This window comes from Pyxicephalus adspersus, chromosome 6 (assembly GCF_032062135.1).
Source record: "Pyxicephalus adspersus chromosome 6, UCB_Pads_2.0, whole genome shotgun sequence".
NCBI lineage: Eukaryota > Metazoa > Chordata > Amphibia > Anura > Pyxicephalidae > Pyxicephalus > Pyxicephalus adspersus.
In genome coordinates, this window is record NC_092863.1 from 18,031,320 (window position 1) to 18,055,577 (window position 24,258).

Genomic DNA, 24,258 nt, shown 5'->3' on the forward strand with positions numbered 1-24,258 from the left:
GAGAATTCTTTTCCTTTTTAGGCGTAATAGACACCTGAAGCCTGTCACTAGCTCTGCATAGCAAACAATTACCATTCACCTTTTATTATTTAGACTATTGCATACTCAGAGAAGCACAAATCTGGTTTCAATGGCATAAATAAACCTGATCGTGGCTGGTAAAAGGGTCCTTATTATCATCATTACAAGAACCAAACTAAATGAAATATCTGAAAATGCCAACATATGATTTAATATTTTTATATGTTTAATATGAAATCACTGATCAAACTGAAACATGTCACACGACTAGAGAGCAGGGAAGCTTCCGATTGTCTGATATAGGTTACATGATATTATGCTGCAAGCTTTTTATAATGAATAAGGCTGACAGTGACCAAATGTTTTCATTTTGTTGTGGGAAGCAAAAGTTATTTCTTGACACAGGGAACTGCAGGCTTAGTAGGCAGTTATTATGTAATGTTAATAATATTTAACATGTGCAGTGTTATTTAATTAGGTGAAAACACAATGCAGAAAAAGTAATGCACAGTGCCAATTCTTCATCTTTCTTTGTTGTAAATGCATGACACGGATGGAAAGTGAATTCTGAGTGGTTGTTATTGGATACAGCACTTCATTATAGCTGTTGCACTATGTTTGCACTGTGAATAGGAGAAAACTCCTATTCAGAATTGCTTGTATAATCCACTCACATATTAGAATCCAAACCTGTAAAATGATGCTTTAATAACAACTATAAGTATGGTAAAGCCAGCATATTTGAACTTGAGCTGCCTATTATTTTCCGTTGAGTCGCAGAGCCTGATTTGTATGTGAACAAATAAAAAAGCTTGTTCCCTCTAGTGATATGACAGTATTGGCCCACCCAGGCACAATGCAATCTTCTGCTTGGCAACACTAATATTCTTTCCTGCTGTACTTGTCTATAGAGCCCTACAGAAAGCCGAAGATCGAACTGCAGTGCAGTATATATACTTCTGTTTTTGTTTTTCTATGTTGGACCCATCAGCCACAATGTACATGTATTATGTACTTACATGTATTAATGTATGCATATTAGTTGAACATATTCAAACCATATACAGGTTTGCAGGGCTATGTACTGAGCAGAAACTTGTTGCAACTTTTATTGTTCTTGCTTCTATAAAAGATAGCATTTGATTGGGTATTATGGGTTATTGCACTCTGCACATTCTCAATGCTTTTTACACCACCTAATACAATAAGCTTGAAGCATTTGCTTGATGAACTTTAGAGACATCAGACTAAATGCTGGTAAATAAACAACACTTTAAAAGTACTACTGCTTGACACTGGTTGATAGGTGCATGACCAAGTAAATAATCAAAATATCCCAGATATTGGTTGTTTATCTAGTTACATTTTTGGTGCTAAATTCAATGCTGATATCACATCTATCCATGAAACCATTAGAAGTACAGTTGACAATTGAAAATCCGGTCACTGATAATCCGGTTCCTCCAGTTTTCCAAAATGAATTTTGGATCACATTTTCAATACAGGGATTGCAGTACACCGTTTGGCCACTTATGTTTTGATGGCGCTGTTCTGCAGAAACAGCTGTTAGGTCTTGCTTGTTACACTAAATACACGTAGAGACGACCCTGCTGCCTGCTCCCTGTATCTGTGCTAGATGTTTTCAGGTGCTGTGAGAAGAGGAAGGCTTACCTGTGTGTGGAGGGGAGTATACCCTTCAAAAATCCAAAGGCTGCCGGATTTTTGAATGTCAACTGTATTAACTGGCATAATCCTTACCTACATTGAAAGGCACTACTTTGTGTCAGAAGATATCCAAACACTGTAATCTCGTTCACTTCAGAGGATGACCGGTGGCCTCGGACTTCTTAGGTAAGGACTAAGCACCCCTCCCTGACAGGCTGCTAAAACCCAAATCCAGCCCAAAAACTCTTCTTCTTAGATTTCAAAAGACTGGGCAATAGTTAGAATGTTGTCACATTTTTATTGCTGCTAGTTGGCTCATTGTAAAGATTTCCTTTCACTTCCTGTCTACTTACAAAACAAGAAATTAGAAGATAAAGTTGTCACTGGGACAAAAGACATGAGGCAATAAACCCACTTACAGATGTTCTAACTCCATACCACTTTACAAAATAAATGTTTTCATCAGCAAAAATAACGTTGTCAGTGATGGTAGCAAAAAGACTGGTATTTAGTAAAAGCACTTAAAGCTAATACCGTGACGTGTTTCACACTACAGTACTTAGTCACAAAGCTTATGACTAAGCGCCGTAGCATGAATCGCAGCAAAGTATCTGTCTGATGTAAGTGCTTTTACTAAACAAAATCTCATAGTCTCTTTGCTACCATTATAGACTACAGTACATTTTCCTATTGATCTGCTTTAGTTGGCAATGCTGTGGAGTAACTGCGGACATCTGTGAGTGTGGCCATTTTCCCCAGTGGCAGTGGTTATTGTTTGATGGAAATGTGCTTTCATTGCTGCAGGCCCGGGATCCAAGAAATATCCTATGACTTCTTGTCTTTGTTACACCATGTCACTGGGGCAGAAGTATGTTAATCCCATTACCAATCAAAGGAAACCAGTACTGAGAAAAATATGGCCCTGTCTTTCTAAAATTGCTAGTTGTCAGTTCTGATCATAATAAAGAATAGGAAATCTGACAACAACTAACTAATAGTGAGGTCAGCAACAACAGCCTTCTTATTTTCTTTTAGCAAAAGTTCCCTTTACAATAAATAAATATTTTATTTAGGAGTCTCAATTGTGTGCTTTGGCTGGAGCTGCCTATTAAATAAAGTACACCATGCGTATTCTTATTGCTACCCCACGTACAGTCAAAGGCTCATTTTGTTATCTAATTTCTAAATAGCAGTTGTGAAAATGTGTAAAAATCTACTTTACTTACTTTCACTCTGCCTTTCATCATTCCTCATTTCCCAATTGGAAGCCAATCACAATGTCACAGAGTTCCTATGTAATAACCAAACTTGCACTCAAGTCTTTATTTACATTCAAGCACTACCCAACACTGGCATGTGAATGAGCTGTTCATAATAATAACCCAATAAGCACATGTATGGTTGGAGGGTAACATAGTTAGTTACACATAGTTACAAAAAGCAGGACTAGCAGTGTTTTACTAGCAGTAACCTTAGATGACAGTGACTTGCAGTAAATGGAGGGCAGGGGTCTCCCCTTTAGCCTTTTAGCTGGGGGTACCACCCGGCACTTTTCAGCACCCACCCGGTTGTTTTTGGGTGGTTACTGAAGAGTTTGGTAACAATACAGGGGCTGCCACCCAACTACAATTTCTTCCCACCCGGCTTAAAAAGATTTCTGGGTTGAGCACTGGAGGGTTGATAAACGCCGGGTTAAAAACTGGCTAACAAAAACCACTAGCGTGCAATCTGTCAGGAAACAAATGCTGTATGTACCTTTTTTGGCCTGATACTGTGCATTGGCAGCCCATTCAAAATGAACTGGCTATCTTAATGAAACACAAGTTAACTTGTGACATAACATTCATCAACATATGTGAATATAGGCAATGAACAGGAGCTGGGAAGTATGAATAGGTCCTAAAGATGCTTTCACTTAACTAATTTTTAATGAAAAATGAACATTATATTCAACTAGATTTTCTGTTAGCCCACCCCCTCTTCAAGGTATATGTCTGAAAGGTATATTACGATAATCACTGTAACTTTATGCATATTATCAAGGACAACTTTCATTCCCAAATTTAACACCCATAACTGGTATCTCTTATAACAGATGCAGTTCATTCACTCATATTTGTTTACAAGCTTTGCTTTTCAAAAGGTCTTTCTTTCCCTTTTTTTCACTTTTTTGTGAATGAAAATTTTGTGGCATGTCAAGCTACATCTTCCAATTCAAAACCAGTAAGAGGGGACCTCACAAATGGAGACAAATCGAGCCAACAGCAAAACTTATCCAGAACCATGGGAGATCCTTAACTATGAGGGAGACCTTCAACTAAGAGAAGTTATCAAATACAAAAATCTTACCGATAATGACAAACTTAGCCACATATGAGACAAAGGAAAGGAAAGATACAAGCTTAAACATAAAATTGTGAAGCTTGAATCATGGGATCTGCTTGTCTAATCTCTTTATTCTATGAATACTAAAGAAGAATTTACAATTAAAGTAATACCTGCTCATAAAGCACATATATCAGTGAAGCAAAGTGTGTGTGGTCCTCATAAGGTTAATATTTTACGTTCAGTTACATGGTCAGTGCAAGGCTCAAGGGTACATCCAATCCCATCTAATTCACAACATCAAAAGGGCTGCACTCCAAAGGTTATCAAACATTTTTATAACAAACCCTGCTGTACATACTTGGTATTGATGGGGAAAACTCCATTAAAACTAATTATGTACAGCGGTGGTTAGGAATAAAAATAAAAATGTGAAATAGCAATAAAAAAGAAATGTTTCAGAGATTCCTTGAAGTGTCACCGTGAGCTTTAGATAAAGCTAAATTTTTTGATGTCCCTACAGTGCTTCTCATTGTTCTTTATCGAGAGGAAACGTAAGGTCACGGAGTACAAGGACCCCCCTGCCTTGCGTTTGCTTTATTCATTCTGTAAATCATTCTACACCTCTACTGCTTCCCAAATGTCCCCCCCGCCATTCAATGGGGAAAAATCCAACACAAGAAAGCAAATCCTGGTCTTTACAAAGATGGCCACCTCCATACAGAACCTCAGTAGCATAGAAAGTCATAAATGGGAAAAGGAAAAGCCGTGGGGAGCCTACTGTCTTTCGCCCTCTAATTACTTTCTGTTGGCATAGATTATACAGCACAGGTCTTCTATAAATGCAACTAGTATTTAATACCTATTTTTCAACCCAGATTTTATTAAGCCGGGTGGCAGCCCCTGTATTATGACCCAACTCTTTAGTAACCACCCAAATACAGCCAGATGGTTCGCCGGGGGTAACGGGGCTGGGGAGAACACTGCATGCACATTCGCTGACAAAGATCTGCCTAATAGCAGAAAGCATAGGAAAAACATTATAATGTGTTCTGCTTCTTCTTTTTCCAATTTCAGGCTCAATGATAGGATAACCTAACTGTACTGGTCTAGGTCTGAGGTTAACGTTAGTACAAATGGCTTTGTTTTTTTTGGACATCGACTTACTATAGGGTGGCCATACAGTTTCAAATCAAAACAAATTCGTCACAACCTAACGCTTAAGGAAGAACTCCACTTAGCACTACCTGCATCTAATGTCACACAAAATACAATACATAAAATCAGGACCCATGTTCAGCCGCCCCTCTTCAGCGTACAATTACTTCAGGAATTGGGTTGTGTTACTGCACACAAAGGAGAAACCCTCCTTACTGCCATGTTTATTTTTCCTGCATGTTGGTGGCACAAAGTTTAAATGGCCTATACAGAGGAAACAGGGCAGTCACCAATCATAATGTTATTTTTCTATTGCCTTATACCACAGGAAGCTAGTATACTGGTCCTGATTAATTGCAAAGCTTTCTTATGCACCTCATGCTGGTAAAAGGAGGAAGCTGATTTAAAGACTACAGATAACAATAACACACAAGTCCCTGGTGTGTATTTTATCTTATAGCTTTTTACAAACTTTGTTTTCTGGACAACATAAATATTCAAAATTAGTAGTTCTTTTATTTTTGTGCTGTTTAGAACTAAAAAATGTCATTCACAAATCTGTAGTTTGTATAGAAAGAAATCAGTAGATTATCTTTATATAAGATATAGATTGGATCTACAGCGCTAATGCTTCCTGTTTAAGTACTCACAGGTATCAGATGTCTCTCATTCGTTAGGTAATGACAACAAATCCTGTAAATGTCGGACATCCATTCACTGGCCACTTTAGTTTTTTGGTTTTTTTAGGTACACCTTTTGTACTGCTTTTAAATGCAAATATCTAATCAGCCAATCACATGGCGGCAACCCAATGCATTTAGTCATGTAGACATTTTTAGGAACTTCTAATAATAAAAATAATATTAATGTTTAGACTGAGAATGGGAATGAGGAACAAAGATGATTTCAGTGACTTTGAACATGACATAGTTGTTAATCTAAGACGGGCTGGTCTAAGTATGTCAGAAACTGCTGATCTGCTGGAATCTTCAAGCACAACTTCCACATTCTTACCAAACTGGAAAAGAGAAAACTGGAACAACGTAGCCTGGCCTGGATGAGTCTGGAATTTTGCTGAGACATTCGGATGGTAGGGTCAGAATTTGGAATCAACAACATAAAATCATGGTTCTCAATCCGATGAAGAACCTTTTGGATGTGGGGGAACAGGAGATTCCCATGGATGTGTAGCCAAAAAATCTGCAGCAAATGTGTGATGATATGTCAATATGGACCAAAGTCCAGCCACTTGTTGAATCCATAAAGAACTTTCTTAAAGGATAAAAGGGGTTCAACCTGGAACTAGTAAGGTGCACCTAATAAAGTGGCTTGTGAATGAAGATAAAGCCTAGATATCCTCTTGTTCCAGTAATTTGTATAGTATAGGCTGAAAAAACACTACATAGGCCCCCCCACCTATAAAAAATATGGATATATTACAGTCCACAAGTCATTTGCTGTGCTATTTTCATTCTTTTTTTCAGGCATTTTTTTTCTTTTGTCAGCAGGTAATCCTGTATATATCACACTTCCTGTCCTGTACTGCAGTGGTCCCCAACCTTTTGGACGCCACAGACCACTAAATTTACATGTTCATTTGCATGCATGTGCAGGGAGCCGTGTGTCACTCAAACGGGAAGAAACTTCCCCCATAGTGACGGCATGATGCCAGAACCCGGCCACTCTCAATGGACATAGAGACACAACCCGCCCACCGCTCTGAGCCTGCGATGCATACGGGATACATTGTCCGCGGCTCTGGCCGGTGCCCCGGAGAAGGACCCTGCTGGGGGATGCACTGGCTAGAGCCGCGGACCGCCAAAATTTTCTCTCGGACCACAGGTTGGGGACCGCTGCTGTATTGTATCTATGTAAGGAGCTATGGCTGTTGTCTATCCCAGGCTGTCTACCTCTGTTCACCAAAGGGCATGGGGGATTAGTAATTTACTAAATAAGGATAACATTCCTGTCAGGGCAAGTAACAAGAGCACGGTGTTTCTGGCAAGATCAACAGTTATTTAAATGTATATACCATTTTGTTAAGTTTTTCATCAATGAGCTTTTAATCTGACTTGACCTAACTATCCTGTGTTACAAGGCATACACAATACAAATTATAAATGAGACAACGTAGTAAGTGACATTATACGCCATATGGCTCATAAGAGGTAATAAAATTCCACTTAGCTTTTCAGTCAAGGGCAGGGCCATTTTTGTAAACACCTGCCAATAACTTTTAATTATCAATGGAACAACAACAACTGCAAAGCTGTAAACCTCGCGCACTTGTTGTATTCTGTATTAATCTAATAATGTATGCCTAGCATTTGGCTCTGTTCATTTGGGATGCAGACAAGCACCCACACATGTGCCTCTAGGTGTTTTATCAACAATCCTCCACTGGGAAAGCAATTACAGCAATGGGACAATTTTGACCAAATTCGCCATTCAGCAATTGGCCAGTGTAAAACAAAGCAATACCTGGACAATTCAGAGATATACATTAAAATGAAGTTATTTAGCTCAGCACAAGCCTTCGGGCTTCTTGGCGAACAGAACTGTAACACCGATATTAACCTGAAAGCAGATTCTGGGGTGATGTAATGTAATGTAATTACCATTTTGTTTTGGGTAATTCTGCATAACTACTGTAATAATAATGTATAATTAAATATGCGTATAATATATAATAATACAGTCCACTCAGTGTTAGTTTTTTCTTTATTACTAGTAAAAGTTAAACTTTATTAGGAATAAACTGTATTGAGAGTGCCAATATATTACACTAAATAGGGGTTGCAAATGACAGATACACCCCGTTACACAGGAGGAGGAGGAGAGGAACCTGCCCGAAAAAGACCTACCACTATCCTCGCCTGAGGGTTATAGCATGGAACAAACTTGTTTCTTGAATGTTTCTTTCTTCTCCACCACACCAGAAAAAAAAGGGTTGGGCCCGATCATAGCCAAATGTACCAACAATGTAGAAAACATTACTTAGTAATACCAACTGTCTACAATGACTTATTAAAACTCACCAGCAGCCCATTTATCGGATTTCAACACTGTGATGAAGGCATTACTACAACCTGAAACTGTTACAGGTACCAGTGACCACTCCAATATGTTGTGCCTACCATCCTTACCAACCTAAGAAAGCCAAAGTTAACAAAAAACACATAAATCCGAGCTTACCTGTCTTTGTGATAGCTGAATTTGTTTTTATTTCTCGATTTTCAACTAGAATCGTACCAGTTAAATATTACCTCTCCTAGGGGGATAACTCCCAATAATTCTACTAAAACTAGGGAGGAAAAGCATTGTCACCCCACTACAGGAAGTGTATCAGTACTACAGAACACATTGTCCTCACCATAATTTTGTGGGCTGACTTCGGTGGTCCACAGAAAGAACTTGAATTAAAATAACTTTAAAATTAAAATTAAACTTTAAAAATTAAAAGAACTTGAATTAAAATACTATCATTAAAGGAAAGTTATCAGCTCACTGGATTTTTTTGCCTTTTTTGAACAATATTTGAACAGTTTTTAAAAAGAATATTCAACAGAACAAAAGAGAGCACATAAAAGAAGTTTACTGTTAGAATTTATATATACCTAAAATGTCTGCAGAAGTCTTCTTCTTATTCCCAATTCAAGAATTAGGAAATCTCCTTTGGAAATTTCACTTTTGACCATGGTCTCTGCCAGGACCCTTACCACCTTTCTTAGTAACATTTATAGAATATAGGAGCACATTTACAATGAAAAGAGGATATTAACACCAGCTCTCTATTACACAGAGCTGTTCTCCTGCACTATTTATAAAGGGAAGGAGCCCGGAGTTCTGCTGAATGAAGCAGAATGAACTCCTTGACTGCAGGAGAGCTTTGACAGGTCACATGACTGGGCTCTCCTCCAACCACAGAGCTGTTTCAGCCTCACTGAAAGAACTCCGCTGCACTCCTGTTTTTGTTTTTTGTTTTTTATGCAGAGCTAATATTTAGTTCTGTTGTGCTTAATTGTTTTTAAAGTTCCTAAGCTGGCGCAGCAAAAAGCAATAAAAAATTGACAGAGGATCTAACCTACCCACATGCAATTCCAAATGGGAAAAAAATCTTCTGGCTGGACAATTTAATTACTTTCCCAGATTCTGCTTTACTAATAGCAACCAAGCATGACCGGCCCCCACCAAAATGTTGGAAAAGCTGATTGGTTGCAGTAAGTTGATAAACCTTCATCAGTCTTTGTGTCTGGTTACCTGGTTTGCCTTCTTTTCGTACTTGGAACAAAATCGCTTCCTCCAATGACAGGTAAGTTTTATTTCTGTAAATACAACATGCAAACGCAGGAGAGCCCTGTCTTATTTTCAACTCCCGCAGGTGGGTGGTAAACCGAAGGGAAAACATTTTTAATGCTCTTTCCCACATTTAAATTCAAGCATTCCTTCAAAAAAGGGATTCAAAAATAGTTTCCATGTTTGCTACTGGTACTGTGAGACGCTTTTAATGACAGAGTTAAATTCAGAAAGCTGTATTTATTATTGGTTTCCTGGAAGTGAGCCTGTAGCATTCAGTCCCCTCACAGTCCATATCCCTCTGTAGGTCACATTGAGTTGTGATTCACAGCCAAATTAGTGAAAAACCGAGCAGGCAATAGCAGAGGTCCAGGCCAGGCAATGCAGGCAGGATGGCTGTTCTTCTTCCTGAATCTTCTATGGCTACTGTTGTTTTTTTATCTTTAACAGTCTAAATTTTCTCTTAACATTATAAAATTAATGTTGCATGGTGCCTGACATTTAATAGCATAGATTCCATTTCTCTTTTAATCACGTGCCTAAAAATAATATCAACGACATGGAAATCTGAAGCAGCACTGCGCTCAAGATGGCCAGAATTTTTGTTTTCAACAGATTAAGGACCTGTATGCATTTATAAGGTATAGTAAACATGCTCAGCTGTCATGAGTTGTAATAAAGGAGGGCAAGTATGATTTATCCTGAATTAATGTGCAACGCCGGCTCATTCAAATGATCTATAGAAACGCAAGGCTTTAAAGAAAGTGCTTTTAAGCAACACTGAGAAAAAAAAGGAAATTTTTTTTAAACAGATATAGAGGTTGGCAATTTCATGTTTACCTTTTTGCTTCAGAACTTTTTGTTCCATACCTGCAGCGAGTTTGTAAACAAGGAGCTCTGACTTTACAAATATGCATCCTTGTTCCAGGTCAGTGATTAAACCTTACAGGTCCTGTTTGGTCAATATACAAGACAGAAAACTTGGAGCTTTGACCCCATGTGTCCCTTAAGAAAGGTTTCCCGGTTATTCCTGGCAGTATCTCTTCTCCAGTTTCCAAAATGTAACACAGACTTTTGTTTTATTTCAGAGTTGCATATTGCCTAACATTTTTAACAATACAGACTCCTTTATTTATTCTAGATTTGTTATTGCCTGACATTTTAATAACAGTCTATCTCTCTCTCTTTGTTTTATCAGAGATATTTGACACACATTTTAGCCCCCTCTGAAACAGAGTGCTTCCCCTCCCTCTCGCTCTCTCCTGCTCACTCTTTCAAGCTGAAAATGCAATTCTTGTCCAAACAAGAAAATTCAGGGGAGTGTTGGCGGTTGCTGTGGGGTATCCCCTACTGTACAGGCCCCCTCCCACTGCATAGCAACATCTAATTCTTGCCCCAGCCTTTCTTTACTTTGTGCACTGGATACAAGTGCATGCCACACAACAAAGTTTGCCACTTTGAGGCAAAAGATCACACAGGCCAGAGGTCTGCATCATGTCCCTCCTACTTCATAGGCCAACACACAACACAAGGCCCACTCTCCTCCTCCTGCTGTCTGCCTGGGATATTATGAAATCTTACATCAGACCTTGTAAGCCACGCGTGAGAGCGTGGGAACCCAGCCCAGTCCATTCTGGCCCCTCGCCTTCCCTGCGGTCAGCCAAAATCCCACATGTCTCCCAAGCCAAGCCTTCCTCCTCTCAGCCCTATTTTTCAGACTGGAGCCTCGGCAACTCAGTAGTTATTTTTAATGATTCTTCCTTGTGCTGCCTTCAAGTACAGCTCACAGAAGCGCGCAATGTATCACAGCTCTGTTCGCTACTTTTATGAAAGTCATTTATCAAGTACCTGTTGTTCAGACATATGGTGGCATGAATAGTTGCACTATCTAAACACTGCCAAGGACACAAGCGTTATAAAGACAGACACCGATTGCCATGCTATGTGTTCATAACTTTCAAATGCCCCGAATTTTTCAGGGACAGCTGAAGGCTTTAAAGAGAGCCAGTCATGAGTAGGCTTATGCAGAAATCTAAACATTCAGCCTTTTGTCAGTACAACTGTGCACTTGCTCCTTACTTTTTCTGAGCCGGACAATATAGGTGATCAGAGGTCACCTAAATTCTGAACTGGCTAACCTCATACACTGCACACTTAGGAAGTTGGATGAAGTTGACAGGCCACCAACAACTTCAGTTTACCTTTGGCCCTTCGACTGCACATACACATATCTTTCCTATTAGGATTCACAACTAGGACCAACCTACCTACCTACCTACCCTAATGGTTGTAACAGCGGTTTATTTACATTCTAAACATAATATTATATATATATATATATAAAATGTTTAACATCAAATTCAAATTTATGTTATAAACAACATTTACATAAAATTATCATAAACTTACCAATAACCTTAATATTAACCTCCCTGACCCTTGTTTACCAAAAACACATAGGCTGTAGGTCTTCGAAGGCATCCTCATAACCAACCTTGAAGATTTTTGGGGTTGCCAGCGTCACTTACTTGTTCCCAGTCACCTTACACCACCTCGGGAACATTACCTTACCACCAAAAGCTCCACCAACTCCCCAGCTTGCCGTTCTGCCTCTCTCACTGCAGGACCGGAGTCACCACACCTGAGGCGCTACCCTGCAACACCAACAAATATCACCCCATCTAGGACTGCCCCCAAGGACCTTCCAACAGCCATCGGTCTTACAATAAAATTCCCCAACTACCACCACCCCCCACCTTACCCAACATAGGGGCAGGAGGGCGGGGACACTTCTTTTTTTTCCTTCCTCTCACTAAAGTTTAATTTTCCTGCCTTGCACCTCCCCCTTTTACCAACTCCCTAACTCACACTTCTAACCCACCAATCCCTGCTCATCTTCCTTTAACCCTCGCTTTTCCAGTCCCCTGCCCCCTCATCATGTTCGCCTTTTGCCCACAATTTGGGCTCCAAGCTCTCCTTTTGTTTTACCTAATGAAGAAATTATGTGGGGTACTGTAACTTACAGAGGTAAAGGACAGTAAAAAGTGGAGAGACAATTCAGCTTATCTGTCCTCTCTAATAAATATTGGTTTGGGGTCAGCAGCATTTTGCATTGGTAAAGGGGTTGAATCTGAAGGATAATGTTAATTTATCCGATAGAAATCACCCTGAAATACTAGGACAGCCATGCCACTTTAACATTGTGGGTACATAAATTGTTTTGGACAGCCAAGTATATATATTCTGTTAGCTAACTAATTAATGGGACCGGTACACCTTTTATAGGCTTTGTTCAAATAGCTTTGGTACAAAGCCCATTACAACCCACTATGAAATGTCTTAGAGCTGTATAGAGATGCTTCACAGAAGTCTGGTAAATGACAGAATCAAGTCAAAGGCAGTTAGCTTTCAGGTGCTTTTGAGAACATTTGCCTGTCTGAGATACTTTTGATTTGCCTTTCCCCTGATCAAGGCATTGATTCAAGCTGCTTCTGAGGTGCATTGAGCTGCTTTTGCATTCAAACGGACTTATATGTGGAATAAAGCAACACTAAGGCAAACAAAGGACTGTGAACCCTTACTGTTAAACCTCTGAATACATTTTTAAAAATTGTGCAGCCCTAACACAATGTGAATCCAACCAACTACTTTTTCTTTCATTACATTTTTTATCTTGGGTCAATTTACCCACTTTTCCCTCTTTTCCCATTGAAAAACTTTCACTAGAAGCTTGGAGCCAGTCTTTGAATTATTCTTCACAGGCTTGTGTTCTTACCAAGATTCCTTTTTAATGTGGTTTGTAGGCCATGTTAACACAGCTTGTGTTCTTAAAGGTTTTTACTCTAACTAATAAAAAGATAAACATATGACAGATACAGTGAAAAAAAACAAAATTTATGATAAAGTGTGTAATATCTAGAAAGACATTAACAACACTGGCTGTGTTTTTTTTTAAGGGCCAGGCTCATGAGGTGCACAGGGAACATAGTAAAATTAAATAGAAAATGAAAATTCCAAGGTAGTATATTCTACAAAACACCCAAACAGAATATGACATGGGGTAAAATACCTAAAAAGCAGTACACTAAGCTTTTTACATAAGCCTTCCCAGAAGACCGGAGTCTCTGGACATTTTCAAACCTACATCTTAGCTACATGTGACCCCTCCTTTTACCTTTCTCTTTAATTTCATCTTTTATCTAAACACCTGCTGCTATCCCCAATGCCATTATTACATCCCACCACCCTCGTTTTCTGTAACTGAGCTCCAGGCTTTTGTTACCTGTCTATAACTCCACCTGTGTCAGTACATAATCTTCCCTTGAAAACATTTTATATCAAACACCTGCTGCCCACACACGATTTACTTACTAAAAAAATCCAGATTTCGCTGAACTTTTCTTTGTCAAAACTGCCTTTGCTTTAAGTGAACCTGTATAAATACAGAATGGTATTACTATACACTTATGTTTAACCCAGAATTTTTTAAGCTGGGTGGAAAGAAATAGTAGGTGGGTGGCAGCCAGGTGGGTACGGAGAAGTGCCGGGTGGTGCGCCCAGCTAAAAGGGGCTGGGGAGAACACTGACCTAATTTGTCTGATATACGGTCTGCAGGCCACAATGTGACCCAAAATGTGTTTTGCAGCCTAGAACTGATGGTGGGGATTCAGACATGGTTTGCCAGTGAGTTACAGGGTTCATGCAACATGCGGGCAGTACCTATAGTACCTAAATTTCCAGACCCCCTGCATCTCTTGTCATAGGGAGCCTATACCTGCAGAAGAAATCATGCTGGACCAGCTAACCAACTTATTTTAAAAACCAGACATGGTATAAACAGCCCTTACCATCATGAAGAATAAATAAATACAATGGGTTGCAGTGAAAGATGCATTCTGAATACTGCTGCATCTGTGAATGTTGGATCAGTGGTGGTGCTCTGGTGATTTAAGGAAGGATATGGGCTTACTGGAGGAAATTCATAATGAACGGAGATGGAAATTCTTATCCAATTTGCTCCCATATTAAGTGATAGCTGATCACTTAATTTTATGTGTTGGGTTCCCCAGACCCATATACTCCTTGTGCTGGCTACTCCTGACACTTGCACTCCATGTGTGAAATACTCCTGAACCCCATACAGTACTTTATTATATATTGTTGATACAAGGACTGTGGCTAATGGTATATCAATATAGCTGCACCCACTTTTTTGTCACTATGCATGCTACATCATTTTGGTCCCTTAGGACTAACAATCAGGCTCCAATAAAAAAAAAAAAAAAGCATAGACAACCCTACTATAAACCAACATTTCGAATGAAGATGGACAAAATCCCCAATAAGGACATGACAACACTTTTATGGCACATACCCAAAGAATACCCCTGTAGCCCCCCTAAAAAAACTATGCAGAAACAAATTTCTAAGAATCAAAACATACAGATTTCCCTGATTTACCAATAGGTTGCAGAGGCAAGGAACACAGATTTGGCAAGGCGGATGGGTGCATATTTACAGAAAAGCTATCTGGCCAGTACAAGTGTTGGTTGGTAAGCTAAATATTTTTGTATATTAACACTCCACACAATTTGACCATGATTCACTAAAGATTGGGAAACTTCTGTAGTAACACTATATTTAAAGCACTTGATAATGTGACAAGTGTAAAAGAAATATTTGCATGCAGTCCTGAGCAACACTTACAGAGACCATCACAAACTAAAAACAACACATTTTTTAAAATACAAACTGTTGCTGGATTCACTACTGCTGGAATAAACATTTATTACGGCACCACCACTGTGTTTTCGGTCCCAGGGGCCACCAGCATTCAGCCGCCCTTGCTGATTGTAAAATCCTGTGTAATGTTACTGCCCAGAAAAGAGGAAGCCTACCTGCTATCTCAAGAGAGATTAAAATCCCCCAACCACAAATACTCCGAGGAATTCTAAACTCCCACATGGAGCCAAGGAAACAACATTGCCAAGGAAGAGAGACCCTACAACACAACCCATTTCAAGTCCAAGAACTCTGATCATGAACTTCTCTTCACCTCTCCGATTATAATCACAAGAGCCTTTTCAATAAACTTTGAAGGGTTTGCTTAAATGTCAGGTGATATTTTAATCAGAAAGATAAAGAAAAGTTCAGGGCAGAATATTTTGTACATTATGGAGAGGACCATACTGAACGGTCTAGCCAAGGACAAATTCTAAGGGCATGATTTATGATGTGAAGTGAGGTGAAGTGAACATAAACATCCAATCATGTGCCGGAACATTTTTTATTTGAATAGAAGCTAATCATCTCCATGATTGGATATTAAAGAGGACCTTGCAGCATAATCCAAGGTCTGTATATACCGTGTTGTCCCCTCCACCCTCTGAATATCACCTGATGATAGTAATTCTAAAATATACCTAGAAAGTTAGATTTATACTCTTAAACTACGTACACACGTCAGATTTTTATCGCCCGATAATCGGCATCGGCCAATTATCGGGCGAAAATCTGCCGTGTGTACAGTCGGTGTCGTCATCCCCGCGTCCATCGTCCGGACGACCGACCTGCCGGATCCACGGACGATGGACGACAGCCGATCCTAATGAAAGGGAAGGGGAGAGCGCGCAGCAGGGTGCCCCTCCGTCGCTCTCCCCCTCCCCTCTCCATAGAGCAGAACGGTGCTGTATGTACAGCATCGTTCATGCATCGTGCACTCCCTTGTCGTTGGAAAGGATCTTGAAAGATCCTTTCCAACGACAAAAATTGCGTGTACACAGCCTTACTCCTGTTTTCTGTTAATATTGTACAGAAAAAGCCTTGAGAATACAGAACAATCACAATTTTTTAGAGAAAACACACTTTTAATGGACTGGTAGGTTTTCACTGAATATATTGCATTTCCCAGGAATCTTTCCTGAAGAAGGGTAATGTCATACCCATTGATGTGCCAGATGGGGGTAAAGTAAGTATAGGATTATAGTAGAAATTTGAACATTGGCAATTAAGCAAGTGTTTACTGCAGAGAGAGACGGGCAATGTCCCATCTACAATACCTATTCTTACCTGCCTGACCACCACCTAGCTGTCAAGTTGTTGCCTGGGAAAACCTGCAATCTTGATTTCCTTTGCAAGTGCTGGGAATTTATAAACTCACATCGTCCTGGCACGGCCAATCAAGATGGCCGAACATTTGAAAAATATGGAAGACAAGAAGAAGGCACAACGGGGAGAAGTTAGTGTTGACTGGGTTTAGTTGCACTTTAACTTTCCTAACTAGTATTTTGTAATATGATATGATATATGAGGACATTGCATACCATGAATTTACTGTATGGCCCCAACTCTATTTTATGTATGTGGCAATGCAAACGTGCAAGCACTGTCATATCAGAGGAAAGGGGAGTAAGAGACATGCCTAACCATAGCTAATAAAAAAAAGTTCTGCTATGGTGGGCAGTAATTAAGCAAATCTGTATTTCCTAAAGCTGTTCAGGGCTTATTGTATATATGGTACAATTCTGAAAACTGGAATATAAGGACAAACCTATAAAATCAGGGACTAAAAGTCAATATATTAGTTTTGTCATGGCTAACTATCAGATTTAATTTTATAATACACAGGAACAAAGCAATGAACAATGATTAATGATTGTTTGCTATATGTCAATGCACTCTGCCCTCAGCATTATTACATAAGACAGAGCAATGACTATGCAATCCGAAACCACCAATTTTAATTAAGTATAACCTCAATTACAACCAATCAGATATCATATTTTTATTAATCAGATCTGACAATGGAAATTCAAAATAGCTGTGGATTACTACAACACACAGTTGATACTCTATGAATCTTACCAATAGACGTAATACATATTAAGCTTTATTGTGGGTAAATAACCTATACTTAACATTTCTGCTGAAAACAAATCATAATGAAAGCAAAGAACAATAGCAATATTGCTGTTATGGTGTCACACAAACGCTGACACATGAAAGTTGGGGTAGTGGCTCTTTTATTCAGGTAGGAGTTTACCGAAATCATAAGACAAGTCAGGGACAAAATGTAACAGTGCAACGCCCAGTCTGTACTCGTGGAAAACTTCATAGCGGGAATATTCATATTTCCTTCAAAATAGGAGCTCTGAACTTTCTGTCCCTAACTAATAAAACAACGACAGCTGAGGTTTGAAAAAATAGTCACTTAGCTAAATTGAAGATTCTTATCTTTGTGTTCAAGCTTTGTGAATTGTTCCTTATGTATCTCTCCTCTTTTTGTCATTTCAGATCAACAGACTTGTCATACAGACACAGAGCATATAAAAGGATGATGGCGTGTACAAAGGGAACCTGCCATTCATACAAGACAGTCTGTCCAGCTGTTTTGGAAGTGTGTCTGTAGCATAAATACAGCTCAACAATCACACGAACAAGCCCCGAGGATAACCACAGACTTTTACAGAGGACAGCCATTGAAGCAGGTGGCGACTACATGAAAACAAGTCTGCTTGCCTACTACTCCCTGTTCTTTTTGGTTAAACACACACACATTATATAGAAAACCGAAAAAAATAAGCTTTCAAATATATACGGGGAGCCTTTCTTCCTAGAACTTTGGTTTTTCTTCCTGCTGTAAAACATCAGTGCCGCCCATTCATTTTTGAAGGTAAATTAAGGATCTGAAATGCAGGGGAGGTTTTCCAAAGCATGGCCACTGCAGACTCATTTTGTCTTTTACACACACACATAAAAATAAAACTAAAAAAAAATTGGTATAATGGTTATTAAAAACATTTTCTGAACCACCCGATGGTTTCCCATCTGCCTGGAAAATTATGATGTGGTTGGTTTAAGAAAAGACAGAAGAGGAAGTTACAAAGCAAAGATTTTAGAAAGTACTCTCTCAATAGCCTTGCGCAAGGTCAGTCTAAAGAAACCTATATGATTTCCAGTTTTTTTCTGGAAAATGACCAAGAAAATGAAACTGGCTACAATTGCCTACATAAAACCCAGTGTTCTCCCCAGCCCCCTTTAGGTGGGTGCACCACCCGGCTGTTTTTAGTAACCACCCGGCTGTTTTTAGATGGTTACTAAAGAGTTGGGTCACAATACAAGCGCTGCCATCCGCCTACAATTTCTTCCCACCCAGCATAAATAAATTTATGGATTCAACACTGAAACCCACACAGATGCTTTCCCATCAAGAATATCTAGCACATTGGATCCACAGATCTAAAAGGGCGCACTGTCTTTGCAAAAGTCTTTGCAAAAAGTGTCCATGCATTAGAATCAAGCAAAGAAAATTTTACATCTGGACACAAAATTAATCTGTTCATGGATGAGACAATCTCTTTTGTGATGTCACAGACATGGACCAAGGCTTATTAGTGGGCAACAAAACCGTAACCATGGGGCTGACCTAAAAAAGACGGGCAAGTAATCGGTTGCTAAATTACTTTCTCTGACTGGTAATAAATAACTATGTGTGAATTGTACAGCATGAGTGAAACATAAATTCACTGAAGTGGTACACAGCAGACATAAGAGGATAGACACATACATCCACTAATATGCTGAGAACCACTGACAGGTTCTAGAGTGAACATAAGGATGAATGTGTTTACCTACAGGATCATGCTGAAGAGGGCAATGCATTTACTAGATGCTGATTAGGCATCACAGGACAGAGTGCTAGGACAGAGAGCACAGTATAATAACAAATATTCATTGGTTGATCTGAGCAACACTTTATTTCTCCTCCACTCCAGTTTAGAAACATACATTGGGTGTTTATGTATATATTGATATTACACTGTCACTGTGCAGCAGTTGGTAGAATGTACAAAACAAAATAATAAAAATGGGATGAGTTATGTGATCTCTGCTAAACAGCAACTTAGAAAAGATTTTGTGTTCTTTCATCCTCAAACTTACTTTTAATACCAACATGCAGATGGATGATAACTATCTGAGTTCAGAAAATATAAATAAAGAAACTGAAACCTTTAAGAAACAAAGTTGGATATCCTTCTAAACGACAAGTATGTGGGCCATAGACCAACCTTTTCAATGACAAAGCCATGGTACGCAGAATGTAGCAGGAATGCACCAGCAACATCTAGCTATGATCAGAAACAAACAAGAGTAATCCCATGTCATGATGAGAAGTGGTAAATGGCAGAGAGTTTACACGAAAAGTAACCTCTGAACACCAATGACAAGGTACCACCTGCCACTTGCACCATTCTTACCACTGACACAAGAACACCATTCCTCTTACGGACATTCTTACCTCCAGCTATTGGTTTAATGGCCATAAGCTGCCTCCTCATGTCTGTGAGCTGTTAGCCAGAGCCCTTGCATTCTTCAATACAGTATTAATCTTTATCTACATTTCTCACAACAATAAAAAAAAGAAAACCCTAACAGGAGTTTGAAAACTAGTACAACTACATGACTGTGTAAGGTCAGAGTTTTTGGTCCGTTAACCCCAAAGACTTACCCTATTACCAACTCTAATAATAAAGCGACAAACACTAGTGGGTGTGGTACAATTGGCCTTTTGGCAATTTTATTATTATAAAAACTTGAATTGAATACATAATAACATTTCCAAATTAACTTATACTTTAAACCCTAACCAACTTTAAAACATCAGAACAACCATTCCAGATACCGGTCCTCGAAGACATACCATTACCACTGATTATCAACCACCAGGAGACCTGCACTTTGACATATCCGGCTCAAACCCAGCGCCTCAAGAGCTATCAATAGTGCATTCAACTCCCCAAACTATCACCCTATTTATTATGCCAATTCCATTTCTTAGGTGACCCATACCATGGATGGCTCTCCTTCCCATTTAAGGCCAATTTCACACAACCCTGTCCTCGAGGACCTCTACTGCCAAACCAACATGTCCCAACCCAGGGCGGGAATCTTCTCTTCTTCAAAAATGTTGTGACCTTGACCTTGTCATCCCCTGACATATTTCTATTGCCTGGCCTTTTGTTAGTGATAATTGACCTATGCTTACTCTCCCCCTATCATACTACTTATTTCCACCTATTAGCATGCACCACTTCCCCCAGTTTTTTTTTTCTTTTGCTCCAGGCCACTCTTTACTAAAAAAAAAAAAAGTTTTTTTTACAATAGATTTTTTTTTTCTAACACATCCTGTAAGGACAAATGGGTTAGTTTTTGAGATTAATACATTCTCTCCTATTTACATGAAGCTTTTAATCCACCTATAAATACAAAGGTCTTGTTAGTATGAAAAAAACCTGCAGATCAAGAAGACCAAGAGAGAGCTCTGCAAAGAATGCAGCAGTGTGCCAGGGAATGAGACAGTTCATTCCGTGATATTTGACAGGCCCACTTTGTATATTTTTATAGATTTCAAGACCGGAATAAATGTACATTTTCCACAAGAAACAAAGATTAATCAGTACCAGATTTCCGGCTGAAATGAGACATCAAGGTAAGGAGGAGGGTCAGGCAGAGGATAGGAGGCTCTCCGTTACACTGGCAAAGGGGCTCCCTCAGCCTGTCAGTATCATGGAATGTATGAACTCCATAAGTCTCAGGTACGGTCACTGGTACAGCAAGTCCCATGCTGCGCAGTAACTCATGGCAACCAATCAAGTTACACTTTTCAGGATCAATAAAGGATATATTTTTTTGCTTTATCTTACAGTTAGTGTACACTGCTGACAGTTGTGTTATTTCTTAAAATAAAACATAAGGTGCTGCCTGCACCTTCCCATTTCAGTGACAACCACATGTCCTCTTTTCTTGTAATGTTGTCACTGGTAAAGAACAAGAGTGAAAACCTCCACAACTAGTGTCACAGACTGAAACTAACAGAAATGGTAACTCACAAGCCATCAGATTTTGCTATAGTTAGACTTTGATAAGCCTACTTGTGTTACAGAAATATTGCTTAAAGAACGATAGTCAAACTTTCTCATCTGTTCCTATAGATTTACCACACAATTTTTTTGAACCAAGCAACTAAGTGTTAAACAGATTAGTTTTACTTTTTCATGGAGGCGGAGGATGAGTTGGCAGGAAGTGTGCCAGATTGGCTGTCAGTACAGAAAGGGCATACACAAAGGAGAAGATAAGGTTCTAACGGCCATGCAAACAAACCAAGAAGACTACGGATACAACTGAAATGACTGTAAGACACAAAATGCTTTTTTTCCTGATATGTACAGCTCTCCTTCTGAACAGAATATGATCTAAGCATGCACCATGGCTTCCTCTAGCACTAATGTACTGTGCAGTAGTGGAGAATGGAGTTTTCTACACAAATGACATTACTTTGGGGCAAAGGTTGCTAGGATAACTATATAGGCAATAAATAGTAGAGAGATTGTATTTGTATGTTTTTATTTCTATGTTACAAGGGCTTTTGTGTATAGGTTGGTGTAAATATTTTGGCACTGATAAATAGTGTGTTTAATACCAAAGTTAGTAAGTAGGGGCTTGAGCATCAAAAGGGAAAATGAGGGGATTCACCATCTTTATGAATCTCAGGTGCATCCCAGGGAACACTTCCACCAGCCCTGAAATACAACATTTTGGGTTGTCACTGGAAAAGAACTGGAGAAGAAACTTCCGATGAGCTCTGTTGTGGGGACAACTGCCTAAGAGAATTTCCTTTATTTTGCAATTTTCGACTACTTTAAAGCTGAATCAGCCAAATAGTTTAAACACAATAGATGTGTGTATTTTACTTGAATCTTGCCGTCTTTTGGTATTTCTTCCAGATCTGTGCAATAATTCAGCATGCAACTTTGCCCCTGTGCAGGTCCCTCCTGGTGCAGGGTGAATGGTCCTATATCTGACCCCCTGTAGTTTTCTGCAGGCAGTCTGTATTAGATGTATGTGCTAACTAACCACAACTACCTTCTCTGCACGAGTTTAGTGTAATACACTTTTCATGACACAGCTAAATTTAAAAAATATTATTTGGATTTAAAAAAGGTATTTGGTGAACATTTCAGCTTTATTGTAATTCACCACAATGAGACAAAATTAACACACACACAGGGGTTCCAATATTCTCTATTCCAAAAAAAAACATATTAACACTACTGTGTACGGCTCAGAATTTGGCTGAGCAAGCAGGATATCAGGAAAAACCAATATTGTTCTCATGATGCAATAGCAACTTAATCTGCATTGTCCAGTGTAAACTGTGTTGTCAATCAGCACAATGTGGTAGAGGAAGTGAGAATTGTCATATAGAACTTTATGTAATAATGTGTTTTTACTAAATTAAAATTCCCCAGCTACAAATCAAATATTATTTGCAGCTTTGAAGCGGATTAGTGGCAGAGGTTAACATTAGATTATGAAATATACAATGACAGGTAGAAATCTACATGTTTCATAATACATTTTGATTCTGTGGTTTAGATATGCTGAAATTATTGTTACAGATTTTAACGGCTCTTTATAGTCTGTGCCTCCATCAGAGCAATGCAGACAGTTTAACTTGCAGGTTGATAAATGAGGGCTTTAAGTCTACTGTTATATTACCACAAAAAAAGTGAAAGCACCTTTGTCAACATCCTATGCCTAATAGAAAAGTGTGTGCGCCTTCCAAAAACAGCAGCTGACACTTTCATTCTTACACAAAAGGGTGGCCCATTGTGCCAGACAACACATAAACAAACACCATGGAGGAAAACATTCCCCTGGCTGTCTGATGTCAGAGGCTGTCACAAGTTGTGCACAGACACTGAGAGACCCGCACATACTTCTGTCATCAAAGCTCTGCTTATAGACAATACTCAGCTGCAATGATTGATGTGTTAAAAAGTATTATAGCAATAGTACATACAATGTTTTCAGATATTGCAGGAATGGTCATTACAATGACACCAGGACTGTAATCTTACAATAAATTAGCTAGTATAAGTACTTTTTACATTCTTGCTCCTCTTTGGCTTAAACACTTGGCCCAAATGACAAGACTTCAGTGAAGAATATGGTTGTGTTGTCTGCAATGAACATCCAGCTTCATCATAAGCTTTGGCACAGTGTGAAAAGAATCAGGTTTTATATTGCTGATATCGGCATTTTTTCGCTCTCTATAAAACTTTACCGATTTGGACAAGATGGACACTGAAGTTCCACAGTGGACCTCCCCGCTCTGACGCGTTTCACCCTCACACAGGCTTAGTCATAAGGATCTTTAGGACTAAGTTCATTTGCAGATTAAAGGAGTTAGGAAAAGAGGTCCATGGCAATACCTCTGATCGTGTTCTGATAAATATTGTGTGGAGAAAAGAAATTGGTCATCAGTCACAAGGGGATAGACACAAGACCTATAGGATGCTATATGTAGCGTCTCCCTATGGCAGCATCAAAAGGAATGAATGGGGGCTGCAATAGGAGGTACGGGTGCTGGTCACTGCTGCCAGCTGTCACATGTGCAGATGCCGGTTCTTTATGCACAAGGGCTGCCATGTAAGTACTCGAGCAGCTGGCAAGGTGCCAAGTCAGAGGTAGATGTGAACCTGTCCTAAGTTACAATGAAAGGACCTTTTCCACTGTAAGAGCATTGGGAAATAAGGCAGCCTTTAACAGATTTCACAAATCACTTCCTAAACATTGTTTTCCATTACTTATCCCATTAACATAGACATTAAACCTCATATAAAATTTAAAACATGTTAACCAAATTTCAAAAGTAATCTTTAACACCAGTTTATACCTGGCCATCCTGCGATTAAGGTCCTAGTTTGGGCACTGTCAGAATATGACAACCTC

The 24,258-nt window shown here is 39.2% G+C and overlaps 1 protein-coding gene and 1 long non-coding RNA gene across 3 annotated transcripts in view; one reads left to right on the plus strand and one right to left on the minus strand.

The window, feature by feature from the left end:
• Window positions 1-24,258, minus strand: part of THRA (thyroid hormone receptor alpha) — a 141,677-nt gene that overhangs the window by 111,695 nt on the left and 5,724 nt on the right. The window lies entirely within an intron of this gene.
• On the plus strand, window positions 9,357-18,275 carry LOC140333272 (uncharacterized). The gene is made up of 2 exons (XR_011921312.1): window positions 9,357-9,481; window positions 17,758-18,275. It is a non-coding gene; the product is annotated as an uncharacterized lncRNA (long non-coding RNA).